This window comes from Schistocerca americana, chromosome 1, assembly GCF_021461395.2.
Source record: "Schistocerca americana isolate TAMUIC-IGC-003095 chromosome 1, iqSchAmer2.1, whole genome shotgun sequence".
In the NCBI taxonomy this organism is placed as follows: domain Eukaryota; kingdom Metazoa; phylum Arthropoda; class Insecta; order Orthoptera; family Acrididae; genus Schistocerca; species Schistocerca americana.
Window position 1 is genome coordinate 317020001 of NC_060119.1, and position 19961 is coordinate 317039961.

General features: G+C 42.3%; 1 pseudogene; it reads left to right on the forward strand.

Moving 5' to 3' along the window:
• The first annotated feature begins 18575 nt into the window (after positions 1-18575).
• LOC124554966 lies at positions 18576-18695 on the forward strand (annotated as a pseudogene).
• The last annotated feature ends 1266 nt before the right edge of the window (positions 18696-19961 follow it).

Consider the following 19961-nt stretch of genomic DNA (forward strand, 5'->3'; position numbering starts at 1 on the left):
CAAGGCGCGGACAGACCGTTCGACGTTTCCCTACGGATTCTCGATTGGGCTTAAATCCGGGGAGTTTGGTGGGCAGCGGAGTACTGTTAACTCTTCATGGTGCTCCTTCAACCACGAACGTACAGTGAGAGCTGTGTGACACTTTGCATTGTCCCTCTGGTAGATGCCATCGTGCCGAGGAGAAACACACTGCATGTAGGAGTGGACGTGGTCCCCCAAAGATATATGCATACTTGTGTTGACCCACGGAATGTCTCGAAAAAATTCCCCAGACCATAACGCTCCCTCACCTGGCCTGGACGCTCCTGACGACTGTTGCACACCAAAGGCCATTAGTCGGATGTAACATCAAACGTGACTCATGTGAAAATGCCGTCTGGTGTCACTCTGGGACGTCCAGTTGTGGTAATGGCGTGCAAATTCCGGACTTCGTCGCCGATGACAGCAGTCAGTATAGGTGCGTGCACCAGGCGGGTGCTGCGGAGGCCCGTACGCAGCAATGGTCGGTAACAGTCTTTGGTGAGGCACTGTTGGTAGTCCCCTGGTTCACATAGGCGGTCAGTTGCTTAACAGTCGCACATCTCAGCGGCCGCCGTTCGACGCTGCCATCTATGGTCTGTAGTGCGTCACAGATGCCACGGCGCCATTTTGCCATGCACTGCATACTTTAACCAAGGCGGCACGCGAACAGTTTACGTCCTTATCCGTTTCGGAAATGTCTCCGCTCCTGTCCCGAAAGCCGATGATCGGGCCCGTTGGACGCCAGACAATTCGCTCCGTTTCCGCATTACGACTACGGTCGCACTGTTTTCCTCGTCTCCTCCATCCTAGTCTTGATTTAAATACCCTCCACTGTTAGTGCTGCCACCTGCCGTCAGTGACTGATTATTGCACTTTGACGTTGAACGTAGGCGGTGGTCGCATTAATGTCGCTGGACTGTGTAGACGACGAAGTGGATTCTAAGACTGAATTAAAAAACTTGATTGGGAAATTTTACTTCACTGAAGCGGTATTCTCGTAGTAAGTCTTAAAATTATTGTTTCACATTATTTTTAAACAACTGTAGGAATATACAGTAATTTCATTGCATCACACTTACATTAAAATAAATGCACGCGTTTGATTTCACTTCACATTCCAGACATACCTTTCCGCGTAATCCGTGGAATATGACTAATGTAGTTTAAAATATCTGTCGAATTTCGATCGGTATTGAACAATTACGAAGTGGAAATAAGAAATTATCCAACTATTAAATAACGAATAAAATAGGTAATTTTTGAGAAGATTTTTCTTTTAAATACAATAGGAAACTCTCGACATATCGAAAATATTTAAAACAGCAAAACCAGTAACTGAATTGTTACTGAATAATAATAAGCTTTCGTGATCTTGAGATGCGGAAAAATTGAACTCCCGAATGCAGTAAAAAAAAAAGTACTCCGTCTTCAGGCCACGAGTGGCCTACCGGGGCCATCCGACCGCCGTCTCATCCTCAGAGGAGTATGCCGATAGGAGGGGCGTGGGGTCAGCACACCGCTCTCCCGGTCGTTATGACGGTATTCCTGACCGAAGCCGCTACTATTCGGTCTAGTAGCTCCTCAGTTGGCATCACGAGGCTGAGTGCACCCCGAAAAATGGCAACAGCGCATGGCGGCCTGGATGGTCACCCATCCAAGTGCCGACCGCGCCGGACAGCGCGTAACTTCGGTGATCTCACGGGAATCGGTGTAGCCACTCCAGCAAGGCCATTGCCCCCGAATGTAGTAAGGAAAAACTAATCGTTGGTTTCTGCTCCAGTAATTACAGAGATGCACTTTTCTGTGCTAATATTTTTTGCTGCCACGTTTATCCTATCTTTCATAAGGCGTTTTATTGTAATGTAACGAAACTAAATATACATTACATCAATGGAGAACATTTTATTCAAAATACATACATTGAAGTGGCAAAAATCATGGGATATCTCCTAAAATCGTGTCGGACACCCTTTTACCCGGCTTAGCGCTGCAGTTCGAGGTCGCATGGACTCAACAAGTCGTTGCATGTCCCATAGAGAACTAATGAGCCAAGCTGCTTCTATAGCCCACCATAATTGCGAAAGTGTTGCCGGTGGAGGGATTCATGAATGAACTGGTCTCTCGATTATGTATCATAGGTGTTCCATAGGACGATGTGGGTAGCCAAATCACTTGGAACTACTTAAAACTAACTAACCTAAGGACATCACACACACCCATGCCCGAGGCAGGATTCGAACCTGCGACCGTAGCGGTCGCTCCGTTCCAGACTGTAGCGCCTAGAACCGCACGGCCACTCCGGCCGGCAAAGAAATTAACACTAATGGCGTAACATACAGGTTAATATACACTTGACTCCCCGCTGGTGTGCAGAAAACGAACTTTGAGGGACGCTGCGACATGTTTAGCTATCTGAACTACGATGCCAAGGCTCTCTACAATTTACAGGCTCTATGTCCATAATCATCTACTAAATAATATTAATAGCTTCTTGATCCGCCGACTTCACATTTTGTGACACTTCAGCGCAGCAATCCATATTAAAATTGATGTGTTTTGGTGTGATCTTTAAACGTTGTGTACGAATTAAACTGCATATTTACGTGATAGGCAAGTATAACTATGAAAAGCACCAAATACAATATATCATCTTCATAAACACTCAGATAAACACAGCAGCTATTCACTTTGCTTATATCAAAGCACCGTTTGACAAGATTTCACAATGAAGAATGTTCAGTTTCTGATTTTAAAATAAAATTTGATCCTAGCACTTAAAATTGTCCGTATTATTTATCAAAACACCTACAGATATCTTCTACAACAGCACAAAATACATGTATCTCCCTTACTGTCAGTGCTGATCTAACTTATAGGTTAATCTGCACTTGACTACAACAATAGTTAGAGAAAACAAAAACAGTGTTACGAAGTCGAAATATCGTGTTGGGAAGACGCGGACCACCGGCAGTACACCCGATTCTACGAGATGACAAACACAGATATAGATATCAAAATTAGTACGATTGTGTCCATTACATTAACCAACATCGTTGCTTATAAGTAGAAAATTGTAGGCATTCTCACTCGATGCAGATTCACGCATTTCGAGGTACACATTAAGAGCCACATCAGGATTAAGATGATAGATGAATGTATGCCTCAAATTACGTTCGTCTTGTTAGAAAAGAATGATTATATTAGCATTGTCTCTAAACTGACTTGAAATTTAACTTTTCGTTTTACATAGGTAAAAGTTATCTGCACCATCATGACGGCCCCTTCGTAAGATCTTGCTTATGAGAAACAACATCATTAAAAATAAAACGTAAGCGTTTAATTGGACTATATTACCTCCCCTTGCCTAAACAGGCTAAGTATTCAATGTCAACCAAGTTTTAAAGTACTTGTTCCAGAAATTTATTGATTTATTGCTGAAGAGAATCTCATTTACCAACTGATGGCTATTATTTGCACTTGCCAGTCCTTGACATATTAAGCTCCCCGGTTGGCTGTTTCCTTTTCATGGGAGATAAAATACGTGGGAGTGATTGAGAGATCTAAATGTTTGGTGTGTTTACATCTTTGTTTAAAAGCTCTCTGATTAACATATTTCCAAAGAATGCATGCAGCTTAAGAAGAAGAAAAATGGCGCTAAGTAGGGGTGTTTAAAACAAGAAGAGCGTACATAATGATTAGTAGTATAGTTTGAATGGCAGATAAAATAGTGGGGCTATGATTGGTTGTTTTATTTTTACGGCTGGTAAAATATTGGCCTCTGATCGAATGATAAAGCAGGCAGGGTGTGTGTTAAATGGGTATAGGTAGGAGGATGGGGAAGGTAAGTGGGTGTGGCTTAGGAAGTGGGCGTGACTGTGGGAGAGGGCACGACTTAGGAAAGGCGTGTAGGCTAGGAAGGTAGCATGACTCCTCCTCGATGCTAGCCACACGGCAAGTGGACCAGAATGGCATTGCCCTCCTGTACATGAGACAGGCAAAGTACTTTATACCTCAAGAAGAATGTGGAAATACAATGAACGTAGGTATTAACAAATGTGAATATTATCGAGCTGTCTGTTTAACAAGTTATGGTTACAAAACAATAATGTGAATCAATTCCAGAAGAATGGATGCACAAGAAGGCGATTTCGGTATGGATCATATTAGGTTCTGAAGAAATGTAGGAACACGTAGGCTGTGCTGACCCAGGGTGAAACTGCGATTTCTCTTAGAAGATTGACTGAAAAAAGAGACTTATGTATATATAATTTAGAGAAAGCTTTTGATAATATTGACTTGAACACAACCTTTGAAATTCTGCAGGCAGCTGCGCTAAAATACAAGGAGCGAAATGTTTTCCACAACTTGTACAGATACAACAATACTATCATAAGTGCCGACGGACATGAAATGGAAGAAGTAGTTTAGAAGGAAGGGAGACGGGGTGGTACCTAAGTTCGTGTTATTCAGTCTGTACTTCGAATAAATTTGGAAAGGAAATGGGTGTCCAGGGGAAAAAATCTTTAAGGTTTATTGATAATATTGTAATTCTGTCAGACACGGCAAAGGACTTGAAAGATCAGTTGAGCGGAATGGGTAGCTTATTGTAAGGAGGCTATAATATGAACTTCAACAACAGTACAGTAAGGGTAATAGAGAGCATTCGAAGTAGATTAGACGATGCTGAGGCACTGGGAATAGGAACTGAGAAATTGAAAGCAGTATATAAGTTTTTCTGTTTTGGGCAACACAAAAACTGACGATGTCAAAAATAAAAGGATATAAAATGAAGACTTACAATAGCATGAACAGCGTGACTGAAAACGAGGAATTTGGTAACATCGAATATTAATCTCTTCTGGAGGTAATTGTCTGGAGTGTAGCTTTGTGTGGCACTGAAACCTTGACGGTAAACGCTTGAGACTGGAGGAGAACAGAAGGTTTGGAAATGTGGTGCTACACAAGAATGAAGAATGCTGAAGATTAACTGGGTAGATCGAATAACTAATGAGTTAGTACTGAACCTAACTGAGGAAAAAGGAATTTATGGTTCAACTTTACTACAAGAAGGGATCGACAGATAGGACCCTGAGTCGTCAAGGAGTCTGCTAATTGAATAAAAAGTAAAGTCAAGTTGAATGTCATGAGTGGTTTGGAGAACCCTCAGGGCAGGTTCATCCGTCTGATTGGAAAGGTTTTCCTTATCTTCGCGCCTGCAGGCATCTTTACCTACCGAAGTATGAGACAAGTGTGGGTAACTGTATGTATCTGTGTAGCTATTGCAGCGTATGTTTAGAGTGTAGTGTCATGTTACTTTGGAGAAGATGAGAGAAGGGAGAGGCTGAAACCTGATGCCTGCACATAGCCTACTCTTCTCCAGAAGCACCTAGGGCACCGCCGAGGTTAACATCCCCATCTGGCGGGCGGATCACCGCACTTCGTGAAACACTGCGGAGAGGTGTCGAATTTAATCTAGGACACTGGCGCAAAGACTAGGGACTGGGGACTTTATGTTACCACCCCTCTCGTCCCCTCTGCCGTAAACCTAAAGGAGAAAAGAGAAAATTGTCAACGACACGTGGCGTATCCGGACACTTATCAAAGTATTGACCACGTCCAACGGTACTTAACTTCGGTGATCCGATAGAAACCGCTGTATCCACCTTGGCACGTAGAGGGAGACGAAGGTCTGAGTACTGAGAGAGCGTTATGTGGATGTAGGATGCTGCAGTTATGCAGAAATGTAAGGGCTTGTATAGATTATAGTTGCGTCAAACCAATCTTCGGTCTGTAGACCACATCACAACAACAGCTGTGACGGAGTTTCCACTAGAGCGGCAGTAAAGGCAGTCTGACAAGGAACCCTTGAGTGCGAGGACACAAAAGGCCAGTGATGTTTACGGCATCCACATATTGTCTACCCTTCGACCACAATACTGGCTGCTCTTTCCTTAAGGGGACAGGACTGGAGGTATCCAGGGGTGAGCACAGCATCAGGTTACGGAGCGTAGTTGAACTGCTTAGTCGACGAGTAAATAACAACAGTGCTACAGTGCCAGTGGCGTTGATACAAAGCAGAGCAATGGCAACAAAACAAATATTGCATTATATCTACAACAATACATGTCGAAGTTGACATTTCGTCAGAAGGGGACCCAAGGCATTTCGTACAGTGACAAAGAAGTGCCACATGAAATGTTAGCATTCCTGCACTAATCGTCAGTGGAATGTCTGTTGTTGTATAATCTCGACTACGCAAACAATCTACACGAGCAGTACAATGGTGACGGTACGCGCTTAACAAGAGAAAGTGCTGCTGAAACAGGTGTCGAGACATTTAGTTCATCATGCTTGTTGGACAGGGAGCCATACATCCTGTCTACAGTGAAGATTAGTGAATGACAATTATTGTCCAAGGAAGGGTACTAAACTTAATTACGTACATGGAAGATCATCCGCAGCATAGTAAGAAAAAATTATGAAAAGGTTTAGAATAAGTGTGCAGCAATTTGACCATGTAGTGCATAAGGAAAACCACAGATATTCAAGGTCGACGAAGCGCGCTTGTTGCAAAAATTGTTGTTCGTGCGTTTCAAGAATGATCGATACAAATTACGAGATGTGCTAGTAGTGACCCGCTGTACGTCGTGCACACTAAATATCGCGCGACATAGATTGCCGTTATTTCAAGGGAAGCAGTGGATGGTTGCATAGCCTCAAACGGCACTACACAGCTGGAAGACTTAAAATAATGTAATTTCAAAGAAAACGTCAACTTGACAATGCACAGCAAACTGTGGGATCGGCTAGAAAATTTGTAGATCAGATGAACAAACTTATACCATCGTTCAGTAAGGAATTTGCTTTCAACTCCGACCAATCTTGATATGAACAGGAAATGCATATGAAAGGAACACTGGAAGTTAGATGTACCAAGAAAGTTGTATCAAGTTCAAGCAACATCAGTGCCTTTACGCAGCCGTAAACAATCATGCGACTGTTAATCTGGATGGTAAATTGGCTGGTAGGGTATTTATTGAGCTGCGAGAAGTTATAGGTGCTCTGACCCTACTATTCCTTCTCGTGTGCGCGATCTTGCAAGGACAGCAAGAAAATATGGCAAAAAGGGCGTAACTACAACAATGGTATGAGCACTGCTTTTGGCCAATAGCTGGTCAAAATAACTTGCTTTCGCTTGATTTCCGTTCTGTGTATAAAAATCATACTCCTTTAGAGCAAACCATCCCTCTGAAAAGTGTGTAATACTGACATTCGTACCACTTGGAACCACTGGTACACTTAGTTTGTGGATGTTCGTTTTTTCCGTGCTTATAAAACATATTATTGCACTGTCTCTAGCTATGGCTTATAGGGTAGCCAGTTTCGCGATAAGCTCCACGACAGACTATTTCGCATTCGGTTGCATGCCACCCCGTTACTCCAATTTGATTATATATGGAGTTTTTAAGAGTGGATACATAGCTGAACGTCCCGCGCGTTTGTGACTTTCAAGGAGTTCGCCTTCGATCTTTATGGTACGAACATTTGTGATGACTGTGGCGCGTCATTTTTCGCTCGGTGTTTATGGTGGAAGTTGATGGTTTGTTTTCAACATTTCTTGAATGTCGACAATGCCCTTTTTGTGATCACTGAGGAGTGTCATTTTTCATTCGATGTTTATGGTGCAAGTTGATGGTTTGTTTTGGACATTTCAGGAATGTCCATAATCTACATTTTGTGCAGTGTAATACGTAAATCTCATAGAAGGTTGATCTGTGCGCCTCCCGAACACTCATTTTCTGTCGCCCTCTTGAGGCACTTGGTGAACCACTAGCAGCTAATATTTTTCCTGTCGTAATTGTTAACACGATACTTTCAAATGAGCCTTGCTAAACACTGAACTTACGACCTCACGCTCAGGGGTTCTTGTTGAACCTGGCCAATGAGTTTGATTAGCTGATTGATCGCTCATGACAAGAGCGCGCCCCTCGGCAATGAACAAGTACGGCCACAGTTGACGACACAAATAACTATAACCATTCACACTTACTGATTTTCCTCATGCGTGTCCATCATCGCTTGGATATAGTAAATTTACCTGACAAAAGATAATTCGTCGACAGGGCTTTGGGTGGAACCCATGGCATGGTCTTATAGTTGCCACAGGTTGCTTCTCAGATTTTATTTGCGTCACATACAGTTTCAGTAAACCGAACAAGGAGGTGATTTCTGCTGTTGCTAATAAACAAGCTGGTACTGAATGGCATCCGAAGGAGCAAAAACTATAGGGGAGACAGAGATTAGAATACATTCGGCGTGTCCGGAGGGATAGTAAATATTTTGGGAGATTAAGTCGAATAAAACATATATTGCATTACATATATTCTAGTTAGTAGTTACTGCGACACAGCTGGTTACAGACATAAATTTTCATTTCGTATGCTGCTACTCGAATTACTGTGGGTGTATTTATCTGTTATCATTTTTGTTTTCAAGATTAAGTTGTTTAGTTGTGGTTGAGTTTACATAAATGAAATAAAGATCTCGGCTGTAGACAGTGATAGAGGCAGTCGATGAGAAACAGGGTTATTGCTTGTGAAACATGGTACGTGGTTTAGTCATATGAATCGATAGTTCCACTATAATCCGAGAGGCCTTTCTCTAGTTTCAGAATCTCACTAATGGCAACTGGTCAGGATGTGTGCATGTGGACAGTGATAAGTGCCAAGAACATGGCTGCCACTAATAAAGTTCCTGCCAGGAAAATGTTTGTCGGGGAAGATTTGTACAAATCCGAGGATAATGTGGACAACTCAGAAATAAGATCCTGAACATGACCGTGAATGAAAAAGCGCTCCAAAAATGTTGCTACTCAGGTAAATGAGAATAATTATTTAAGCAAGTAAACAATGTTAAGATGTGTCTCGTACCTGATTTACCTGACAACGTGATGGTAGAAATGTTAAGGGTGAAACGTCCCCTTTTTAAAAATTTATATACGACTGTGCTTAAACTGACACAATATTTTTAGCGCAACGCAATCTGACTTTCAAAAATCCCTACAAAAAATTGGCCCTAACTAACATTAACCTATGCGTTTCACAAACCGCTTACCTCACAAAAATCTTGGTTACTCGAACTACTGCAATACAGCAAGCGCCACTACTGCCAGCTAAATAAAAGATTCAAACTACGGAAGGCACTAACTACTGATAGGCATAGTTAGCAAATGAAAGATTTTAATAGAGAACAAACAATGTATTTACCTTAATAGTCATAATATATATAGCAGTTCATGACAAATTTCAAAACTCCGCCATCTCTCTCCCCACATCCACCACTGCTGGCGGCTCACCTTCAACTGCGCAACGCTACGCGCTGTTCACATCCAGCTGCTGCTGCCCAACACTACAATGGCAGACAACAATGCAAACTAGCCACAGACTGCACACAGCACAGCCAGTGATTTTCATAAAGAGCGCTACGTGGCGTTACCAATGAGAAAACCTAAACAGCCTATTTACAAGGGTCATAATTAAAACTGTTTATGTGCTATGATAAGACGACAGCAGAATTAATTTTATACTGCGCTGGGTCATAGATTAATTTTTGAGGTTGTTATGTTTTATTATTGCAGAAACTGGTAATGAAGATCTCAGTATCATAAAATGAAACAACTGGACCCTTAGAATTCGTATTTTTGAGAGGTTCCACAACATTGAAATATTTTGAAGAATACAGTTTTGGATAGAATTTACCATTTAGAAAACGTGTCGTTGCTCTAGAAATACACTGACGGAAAAAATCGTCCCATCAAGGAACAGTTGCGGGACATGAACGAAAAGTTGGTAGGCTTGTTTCTACATCTGAAAAATTGTTTCTATTTTTATGTCGCGGCAGTATCATAAGAGTGGCAGTAGTAGTGCTTTTATGAGGATGCGAATCAGATTTGCTTTAAATACACGCTATAACGCTAGGGAGCGATAGTTACCTTCCAGATTGGACGTGGTGAGTTAATGTCAGTGAAGAATGCCTTTAAAGCGATAAAGACGCCATGACTAAAAACTCCCTGAGTTTGAACAAGGCCGCGTAATAAGGACATGAGAAGCTGGATGTTACTTCTGCGATACTACGGAAAGACTTGGCAGGAATGTAGCCACTGTGCACACTGTACGTGATTGCTGGCAGCGGTGATCAGGAGCATATACGATCGCAAGAAGACCTATCTCTGGATGGCCACGTGGCACTACCGAGAGGGAAGACCATAGTGTTCGGCGTATGGTTCTCGAACATCGTACAGCATCTGCAGCAGCAATATGAGCAGCAGTTGGCACCGCAGTGACACAACGTACTGTGACAAATCGGTTACTTCAAGGACAGCTCCGAGCCAGACGCCCAGTAGCGGGTGTTCCACTGACCCCAAACGATCAACATTTGCGACGTCAGTGGTGTAAAGCGAGAGGTCATTGGATGATAGGTTGGAGGTCTGTCGTGTTTCAGATGAAAGCTGGTTCTGCTTTGGCGCCAGTGATGTCCGTGCGTTGGTTAGGAGGTGGACAGTTAGGCAAACTGGAGCTACAGCTGGAGTTATGGTCCGGGGCTCGATTTCTTATGACAGCAGAAGCACTCTCATGGTTATCCCAGGCACTCTGGCTTCAAATTTGTACATAATTCTGGTGATTCGACTTGTTGTGCTGCCATTCATGAACAGTATTCCGGTGAACGTTTTACAACGGGTTAACGCTCGCCCACATACCGCTGTTGTCATCGATCATACTCCACGGAGTATTGACATGTTGCCTTGGTCTGCTCGATCATCAGATCTGTCTCTATTTGAGCACATTCGGAACACATCAGCGGACAACTCCAGCGTCATCCACAAACAGCATTAACCGTCCCTGTATTGACCAACGAAGTGCAACAGGCATGAAACTCCATCCCACAATCTGACGTCCGGTACCTGCATAACACAATCCATTCGCGTTTGCATGCTTGCACTGAACATTCTGGTGGTTACATTGGCTATTAATGTACCAGTAATTCATATTCGCACTTTCTTATCTCGATCCTACACTGAACTGTGATACTGCAATGTTAATCTCTTAAAATATGTTTCCTAGACAGATGTATTTCTGAAATTTCATTGCATTAATTAGTTTTTGGTGTTGCAATTTTTTTCCATCAGTGTATTTGAAAGCAATGATTTACCTGAGTAAGAAACTCAAATTCAAAAATGGTTCAAATGGCTCTGAGCACTATGGGATTTAACATCTGTGGTCATCAGTCCCCTAGAACTTAGAACTACTTAAACCTAACTAACCTAAGGACATCACACACATCCATGCCCGAGGCAGGATTCGAACCTGCGACCGTAGCAGTCGAGCGCTTCCGGACTGAGCGCCTAGAACCGCTAGACCACCGCGGCCGGCAAGAAGAAACTCATAATGGATGTACTTGAAATATTCTATTTATGAGATTTATTGAAACTTGACAGCGAAATTTCTCAAAACGGTCAACTTATCGCTTATCGTTGTTTATTGCCAACAGCTTCAAATTTTTCTGCTATGATTGTGACTGTGATGTGGTGGCCAGTTCTGCTGCATCGTTTACGCATGCCGCATATACTGGGTGAGTCAGGAGGAGAGGTACACGCTTTGATGTGTGATAGTATTAGTGATTTTGAACAAGAAAGGTTAGTTGGGCATACTCTCTCTTCCGAACAGTTGCTGAGATAGAACACATTTAATGTGCATTGTGTTTTAGTTTCTGTATTTTCAAACATAGTCACCGTTTACAATGTACCGTAGTATTGTAGAGGAAGCTGGGACGAACTATGTGATACGGGACATTTGTGATCTATGAAATCGGAAAACGACCTCTCACTGGCGTACAAAAACTACCTAAGTTACAGCGCACGAGCGTTGCACGAAATTTCGAATATTCTCTCGCTCTCTTCACAAAAACTACTAGTCCCAGCGCTAAAAATGAAAGCCCCATTTTTGTAGGAAATTTGATGTAGTTTAATGCGCTGATACATATTTTCGCTGGAGGGAGTGGTTTTCGAGTTACTCAAGAGAAAATTTACAAAAGTGATATTAAATGTGTTCTATCTCGTAAACTATTCAGAATCACTAACACTGTCACCCCTCAAAGCATGTACCTTTCCTCCTGACTCTCCCTGTATTTACAAATGCTTAATATACCGGTATTATATCTTTATGGGCTTTGCAATGGAAACGCTGTTGCTGTCTGTAGAGAAAGCAGAAGAGGATATTCTAACCTCAGAGTACAAGATTCACGGCTTACGAATCGTGTTTTAACTAAACCAGGTACACTGCTGCAGTGTGTAGCAGTCGTATCTTACGTAGACATGCAGGTGCATAGAGTGTGGATAAGGAGAAGATAGACGGTCCAGTCACATTAATGCGACCACCGCCTGTGTTAGACGCCATTGTGCAATAACCACTCGTAGACGGCTGCGGCAGCTCTAGCAGTGGAGGATATAAAGCGTGTCGAGGGAGCAAGGATAATAGCGCAGCCACCTTCGTAATGCGGAAATGGAGCTATTTATCTGATGTCCAAAAGCGCATGACCACTGGTTTTTGGGCCAAGGACGGAACCATTTCCGAAACGACTGAGCCCGTGAACTGGTCGTGTGCCTCCATGGTTAAAGTATACCGTGCACACGCTGAATAAACATGCAAGGTAAAACTAACTAGTTTCAAACCATGCTTAATGGGACTGTAGTCAAATATAAAATGTATGTACGACACCGCTACATCAAGTAACTTGTTAAAGATCTAAAATGCTTGTGCGTCTGGTAAGACTGATTTAACTGTGGCCCACTCATAGCTGTCTCAAGACAATTTTTACAAAGAACGCACAAGATCGTGCAGCATCGCGGTGCCCCTGCACATTCTAGGTGCCAGATGGATGCAAAGGAGACGAATTGAGTGTTAGGAATGTAGTTAGTGCTTCCCCCAAAGAAGATCTTTTGAAGAGCTGCACATAGTGTTGTCAAGAGAATAATTCGTAAGCGCATTGAAGTTGGAGGTGGAATTTCTAAAGATCAATTCTGAAATTTATCATTTGCCACTGCATAACACCTTCTGTGTACTTTTCTTTGGGTTACACCCCGACGGCTGTATATCTCTAACAAGTAAATATTGGACACGTGTTGTGTGGACTGTTTTAATCGAATTAGTCTGTAATATCACAATCTGAAACACCCTCTTTGAAGCAAATATTTGGGGATGTTGTGTGTGTGTCGCTCTGAGATAATCTTCTAGCAAATGCTGGGGTGTTTCCTTCATCAATCTCACAAGCCAACTCTTCATCCGTCTGCGCTGGTGCACGACCTCGAACGGCTGCGCTTGCAAAAAAGCCCGCTAAATTATTTCGCCATTTGAGCCAGTCGAGTGCTACATGATATCGTGTTACGTCCCGTCCCTTTTATGACCTTCCATTTCGTCACAGCTAACGGAAATTTTTTTCTTCACTGGTCCTGGGCTGAAGTGCAAACAGGGGGCAGCTGTACACGGATATACCATTTTGTGTGTAATCGAGAGCATACAACGGGCATAAAACGCGGTCCCCAGCGCTCCGCACTTGAGATTCATCGCCGCGCGACGCCTGTCGGTGACCATAAAAACCTAATTGTAGTCGCGATAAGATAGCGACCGGCCGGCCGGCCAGCGCCGGCGTGTGTAATGGATTTGATTAGCGCCGCTCCCCACGTGCGTTTCATTGGCACACAGTGCGAGGTCTCGGTCCAAGGCGCCCTTCCGCGAAACTGGCCCACGCCACACTTTCGCCTGACTCACTGGGATTACACCATCGATTAACTGAGCGCTATTCTGTACCGAACGAATCCTGTACATAGCAAATTTATTCTGTTTTTAAAGAAGCACTCTTAAAATGTAAAATCTGCCCAACTATCCTCACGCTTTATGCTCTTCCGTTGATATCTGTCCCCTGCGACTTGTATTTACATGAAAAATATCGAAATAATTTACCGCGTGAGGGAGAATGAACAAAAATCATTTTACAGGAGTAAGACGAGTCTATCTGATGGGATACATATACGGTTTTACATAGAGTACGCGAAATAAAATAAAATATAGGGGTAATATTTAGGGAAAGAGACAGGTAATACACAACATGTACAAGAACCAAGAGGGAACAATAAGAGAGGAAGATGAAGAACGAGGAGCACTGATTACGAAGTGTGTAAGACAGGGATGTAATCTTTCGCCCATGCTGTTCAATCGAAGAAGCAATGACGGATACAAAAGAATGGTTCAAGAGTGGGATTAAAATTCAAGTTGGAAGGATATCAGTGTTAAGATTCGCTGATGGCTTAGCTATCACCACTGGAAGTGGAAGAGTTACAGGATCTTGTAATGGTTTTTTATTTACGTGACCATTACGGCATTTCAACCCCAGTTCCCGATACCAGTAATATCGTACTACTTTTCTGCAAAGTAACAGACATATTTTTGTGACAATATTCACATTTGACGCTATTAATGTATAGGTACGCCGATGTATCGATATATTACAGTAATATGGTTCTTGTGTGTATTCATTTCTGTGAGACTGTCATAATCTTTGACTTACTTGTAACCGTTTTGGTGCGAATGCGCACAGAGCAGCCTTTGTTTCACTTTGCAGAAGTTAAATTGTTATTTCGCTTTGTAAAAGAACAGTCAAGGCTTGTGTTTGGTTAAAATGGAAATTAAATATATGAAGATTAATACAAAACTGTTTTCTTGATGATGTGACAATTAAGCAGAAGTATATGTGAATTTACATGAAGTTTAATAAAAATGTGGATCGTGAACACCAAGTCAAAAATTGTCTTTATCACACCATTGTTCTGATCTGGGATTGTTTGATCATTAAGAATTTCCTGAAAAACACATTTGTTAGGTCTTCAAATATTGCTAAAATACAGATCTGGACCTTCTAGCAGTCAAAGTGGAATCACCCTAGAATCAACAAGATGAGCCATAACAATTTCGACGAAATCTACGTGGGAATCCATTCAAGATAGGTGCCAAAGTTAATGACTTTCTCACAGTGACTTCATTATTTACATTCTGACGATACCATCCACAGTCAATAACGTTGTTGTTGCCCGATGAAGCGAACATATGCTGCGTGAGCAACATTATTAATCTGATTTCTAACCTACTTTGCAAGTGGTGGTATTGTTAGAATCTGTAGAATGGAATGAACACTACGATGAGTACAGAACATGGACTCAGAGTAAATCGAGGAGAGACGAAAGAAATGGGAAGCAGCAGAAATGATATTAACTAAAAACTTAACATCAGAACCGGAGATAACGAAGTAGAAGAAATTAAGGAATTCTGCTGCCTCACCATAAAAAAAAACCGTGACAGACAGAGCAAGAAGGACATAAAAGGCCAACTAGCACTGCTGAAAGGGGCGTTCCTGGCGTAGAGAAGTCTGCTATTACCAAAAATAGATCTTAATTTGAAGAAGAAAATTCTGAGAATGTACGTTTGGAACACAGCGTTGCATGGAAGTGAGACATGGACTGTTGGATAACCGGAACGGAAGAGAACAAAATTATTTGAGATATGGTGCTATAGAAGAATGTTGATAATAAGGTGAACTGATAAGGTAAGGAATGAGGAGGTTCTCTGCAGAATCGACAAGGAAAGGAGTATATGGAAAACACTGACAAGAAGAAGGGACGGGATGATAGGACTTATGTTAAGACATCAGGAATCGTCTAGAGGGAACTGTAGAGGGTAAAAGCTACAGAGGAAGACAGAGATTGGCACGTAGATTTTAAGTGCTACTATAAATAAATGCGAAATAAATTACACCTCATCTTGCAGCCATCTGCTGTATGTCGGTGGACGCACGAAACAACTCAAAGGAAAAAAAAGGGCAAGTAATTTCCGTTTTGAAGAAGATTCGTCGAACAGACGCACACAACTATAAGCCTGTGTTGCTGACGTCAATGTGGTGTACAATTTTGGAACACATTTTATGCTGGCGTATGACGATCTTAAGACTGAAAATTTCTTCTGCGAGAATTAACATGGATTCCCCAAACAACGACATTGTGAAACCCACCTCGTACTGTTCATGAGACTCTGAAGGCAGTAGATACTGGCATACAGCTTGATGTCGTGGTCCTTAACTTCCAGTAAGCGTGCGATACAGTTCTGCACTGTCGCCCGAAGAACAAAATGCGTACATACGGAATACATGACCAGTGAAGTAGTGGGACTGAATGGTACCCTCCAAGTAGAACACAGTATGTCATTCTTCCGAAGTTAAGTAATTATAGGCGTGTTTCGAGGAGGTATCATTACTGTGTACAATCTGTTTAAATGCCGTAGTGCACAAAGTCGGTAGCTTCATGGATGATGGTGTTGCAATTAGAGAAAAAACAAAACCAGGTAATTGTAACGTAATGCAGGAAGACCTGCAGAGAATTGATGTTTGATGTTCGGTTGGCAGTTGACTGTCAACATACGCAAATACAGCATATTTTGCATAATCAGGAAACACCCGTTACTGTATGATAACACGGCTGCCTAATACTCACTATAGCCGGCCGCTGTGGCCGAGCGGTTCTAGGCGCTTCAGTCTGGAAACGCGCGACCGCTACGGTTGCAGGTTCGAACCCTGCCTCGGGCATGGATGTGTGTGAAGTCCTTAGGTTAGTCAGGTTTAAGTAGTTCTAAGTTCTAGGGGACTGATGACCTCAGAAGTTAAGTCCCATAGTGCTCAGAGCCATTTGAACCATACTCACTATAAGCCGTCTCAGTCGTTACGAATGTATACATATATTTGCTTACGTAACGATTTGTAGTGGAACGATCACAAAACCAGTCGTAGGAAAGGCAGATGCCAGACAGAGATTCATTGGAAAAATTATGGTCCATCTACGAAAGAGCTAAATTACAAAACTCTCGTTCGATCGAGACTTGAGTGCTGTTGATCAGTCTGGAACCATTACTAAAAGGAACTGGTAGAAGAATTACAGAAGACTTAAAGAAGAGCAGTGAATTTCGTGACAGGTTCATTTAGTAAGTGCGCAACCGTCACGGAGATGCTCATCTGACTGCAGTGGCATAAGCTACAAGGGAGGTATATTGCATCACGGAGTGGTTTACATTTAAAATTTCAAGTGCCTTCGTTTCGAGAATAGTCAGCCACGCTATTGCTCCCCTCGAAGTACATTAAGCAAGATTAGACACGGAGGCTTAACAACAATGACTCTTATAGCGTATTGTTCGAGACCAACAGGAATAAGGGAAGTGACAGTTTCATACAAAGTACCTTCCCCACGGCTTCAGGAGTATACATACAGTGGATGTAAATTCCGATCATCATCACATGGTGTAGAGCGATGTGGATTTTCTCAGCCAGTGCAGTGGTAGATTAAAACCGAAACCCTTTCACAAGTAATTCTGTTACTGATTGAGCTATACGACACTTCTTTCGGTCGGCCTCGCAGTTCCCATCCACCTTTGCCTCTCTCCTGCTAACCATCCTCAAAAAGCTTTTGTTCGTACTCAGCCTGAATAAAAAAAGAAAGAAAGGAAGATTAGGACCATTAGAGATGCAGCAAAAGCTCGTGTTAGAGAAGAAATCAGCAGTGTTCTTTTCCAAGGAAACATTCTGGCAGTGCCCTTTAAGGAATTAGGGAAACCGCAGATCCGGGTGGCCGGCCTTGGATTCGAACCTCCTCCGTGTATAATGTGTCTCCAGTGTGCCGAGCACTGCACCTCGTCGTTCGTTGGCGTCAAACAAATCTATATTTTTCACTTGTTTCATCATCCGGTACATTTTTACACGATGTTTATGATCATGCTCGATTCGTATTCCTATGTTGCTAACAAATCTTTGGGTGCTCGGGTGTACTAACTTCTTTGTGACGAGGTCCATGCTGTTGTTCATTAACCATTGGCGGTGTGTTTCCTCCCAGGGCTGAATGGGAAACTGTGAAGCAGTCTTCGTCGTTGATCGCTCAAAGCTGGTGTAAGTGGAACATCACACACGAAGTTGATTCGCGGAGTTGCAAGTATCGCCCTTGAAGCCACGTTACTAGGCTCACAGTAATATTTCCATTTAACGATATTGCAGTTTAATATTTATTCAATCGCGTTTTTACTAGAGCTTGTCTCAAAGAATAACAAGATCACAAACTGTACATAAATTGGGGAGTGGTCAGGACCATATAGTGTGTAGGACAAATCCATGGGTGCATTCATTTTGTGATGCTTGCTGTAGTGAAATTTCTGGTAAATAAATGATGAGCCACACGGGGACCAGACATTTGCGTTTCGTGGGCAATTTTTTTGCTGACCGAACTATGGAGATACTTGATATTTATAGATCGAAACTGCGAGACACTTATGAACAGCATGGGCGGCTTACCAGGTGAGAGCAGTTCCTTCGCAGTACACTCTTTATCTGCCAGACGGTCTCAAAGCTGGAAAGTAATTCTGGTATGAAGCAACAGCTCAGCCACTTCCGCAATATCCCTTCTCTCAGGTGCTACTGTATGGCTTCGGTCGTACGTACACTAAAATAGGAACGATACAAAGAAGATGATCACGGCATATGCGCAAGGATAACATGCGAAACCATAGACAACTGACGACAACAGATGAACGATTATTTCGTGGGCTGCATTTTCGAAACCATTAATTAATATTAAAGCCCAAAGTGCTTTGCTCCGAAGATTAAACGAACCGGTGCTTTCTCCTAAACAGATTTGATTGCTATCTAAATTGTAAAACATGGGCCGCCCACGCGCTTCTGTTGAAAATGTCAAACGTATGAGAGCCTCTTTGGTAGTATGACGGTTGAAGCTTGTGAATACGTATGTATGACTGAACGGCTACATGAATGTCACTGGAATACCACTGAAGTACGCTTGAGTACTGCTCTTTCACTGATACAGTTATGTAGGAATGCCTGATGAACTGTAATTTTTTTTGTCAACGCTCAAGGAGGCTTGATCGCAACACTCGAAAGGTTGCTCATCAAGCCTCCTTCTGTTACACAAAAATAATTCAGTACTAGACAAATGCTTCCGCCTAACCTGTACGTGGCTAGACTCACTTCTACTCTATCTTATGACAGATAATTTAATTCCCCACACACATTCACAGTCACACTTACATAAAACATGCACAGTGATATTTAAATAAGTCTTTAGATTTATGAGTTATTTCTCTCTTTTGATTCAATGGTTGAACATCTATATGACTAGAGTGGATTTTCTTGGGCGAAACTAAGAATGTTTATACTTTCATAAATATACTAAACGTACTGAGCTTCTTGAACGTGAAACTATAATCGAACAGCAAGGGTTACCTGAAGTGTCTATCGTGAGATTACTTCTGCAGATGTGGAACTGTGCCAGTCATGTCAATTTCTTTTTGATATATTTTGACATGAAATGGTACAAATGAAGAAATCTTCACAAAACAAACTGAGGTTGCAAAGTTACTAAAGGTAGGGGAGGTAAAAAATTCCGTGTTTGTGAAGAATCACTACTTCTACATGCGACACATCTTCTGAAACACGAAAATCGAACTTCGGAAATCGTTTCGGCTGTCGGTTTTGCATGTTAACGTCTGAAGAGGATTTGCCAGCTCAGCTAAATATGGCGTCTGAAAAATCGCTGTTATAGTTCCTGATTTAGTCAGCACAATCGCTATTTCTCTTCAGTTAGACGATGTATAAACAGCTTCAGTCTAATATTTCAACTTATCCTTCACTGTACAAACAGCCACTCCGTGCGTATTAGCCGAAAATTTTTAAAAACAAGACGAAACCAGAACCTCAGGCACGTTTCAAAATCGGTTGCGTTTACATGGGAGCGAAAATCGATTGCAGAATTGGAAAACCTGCAACTACAAGCGGATTCCAGAATCGGT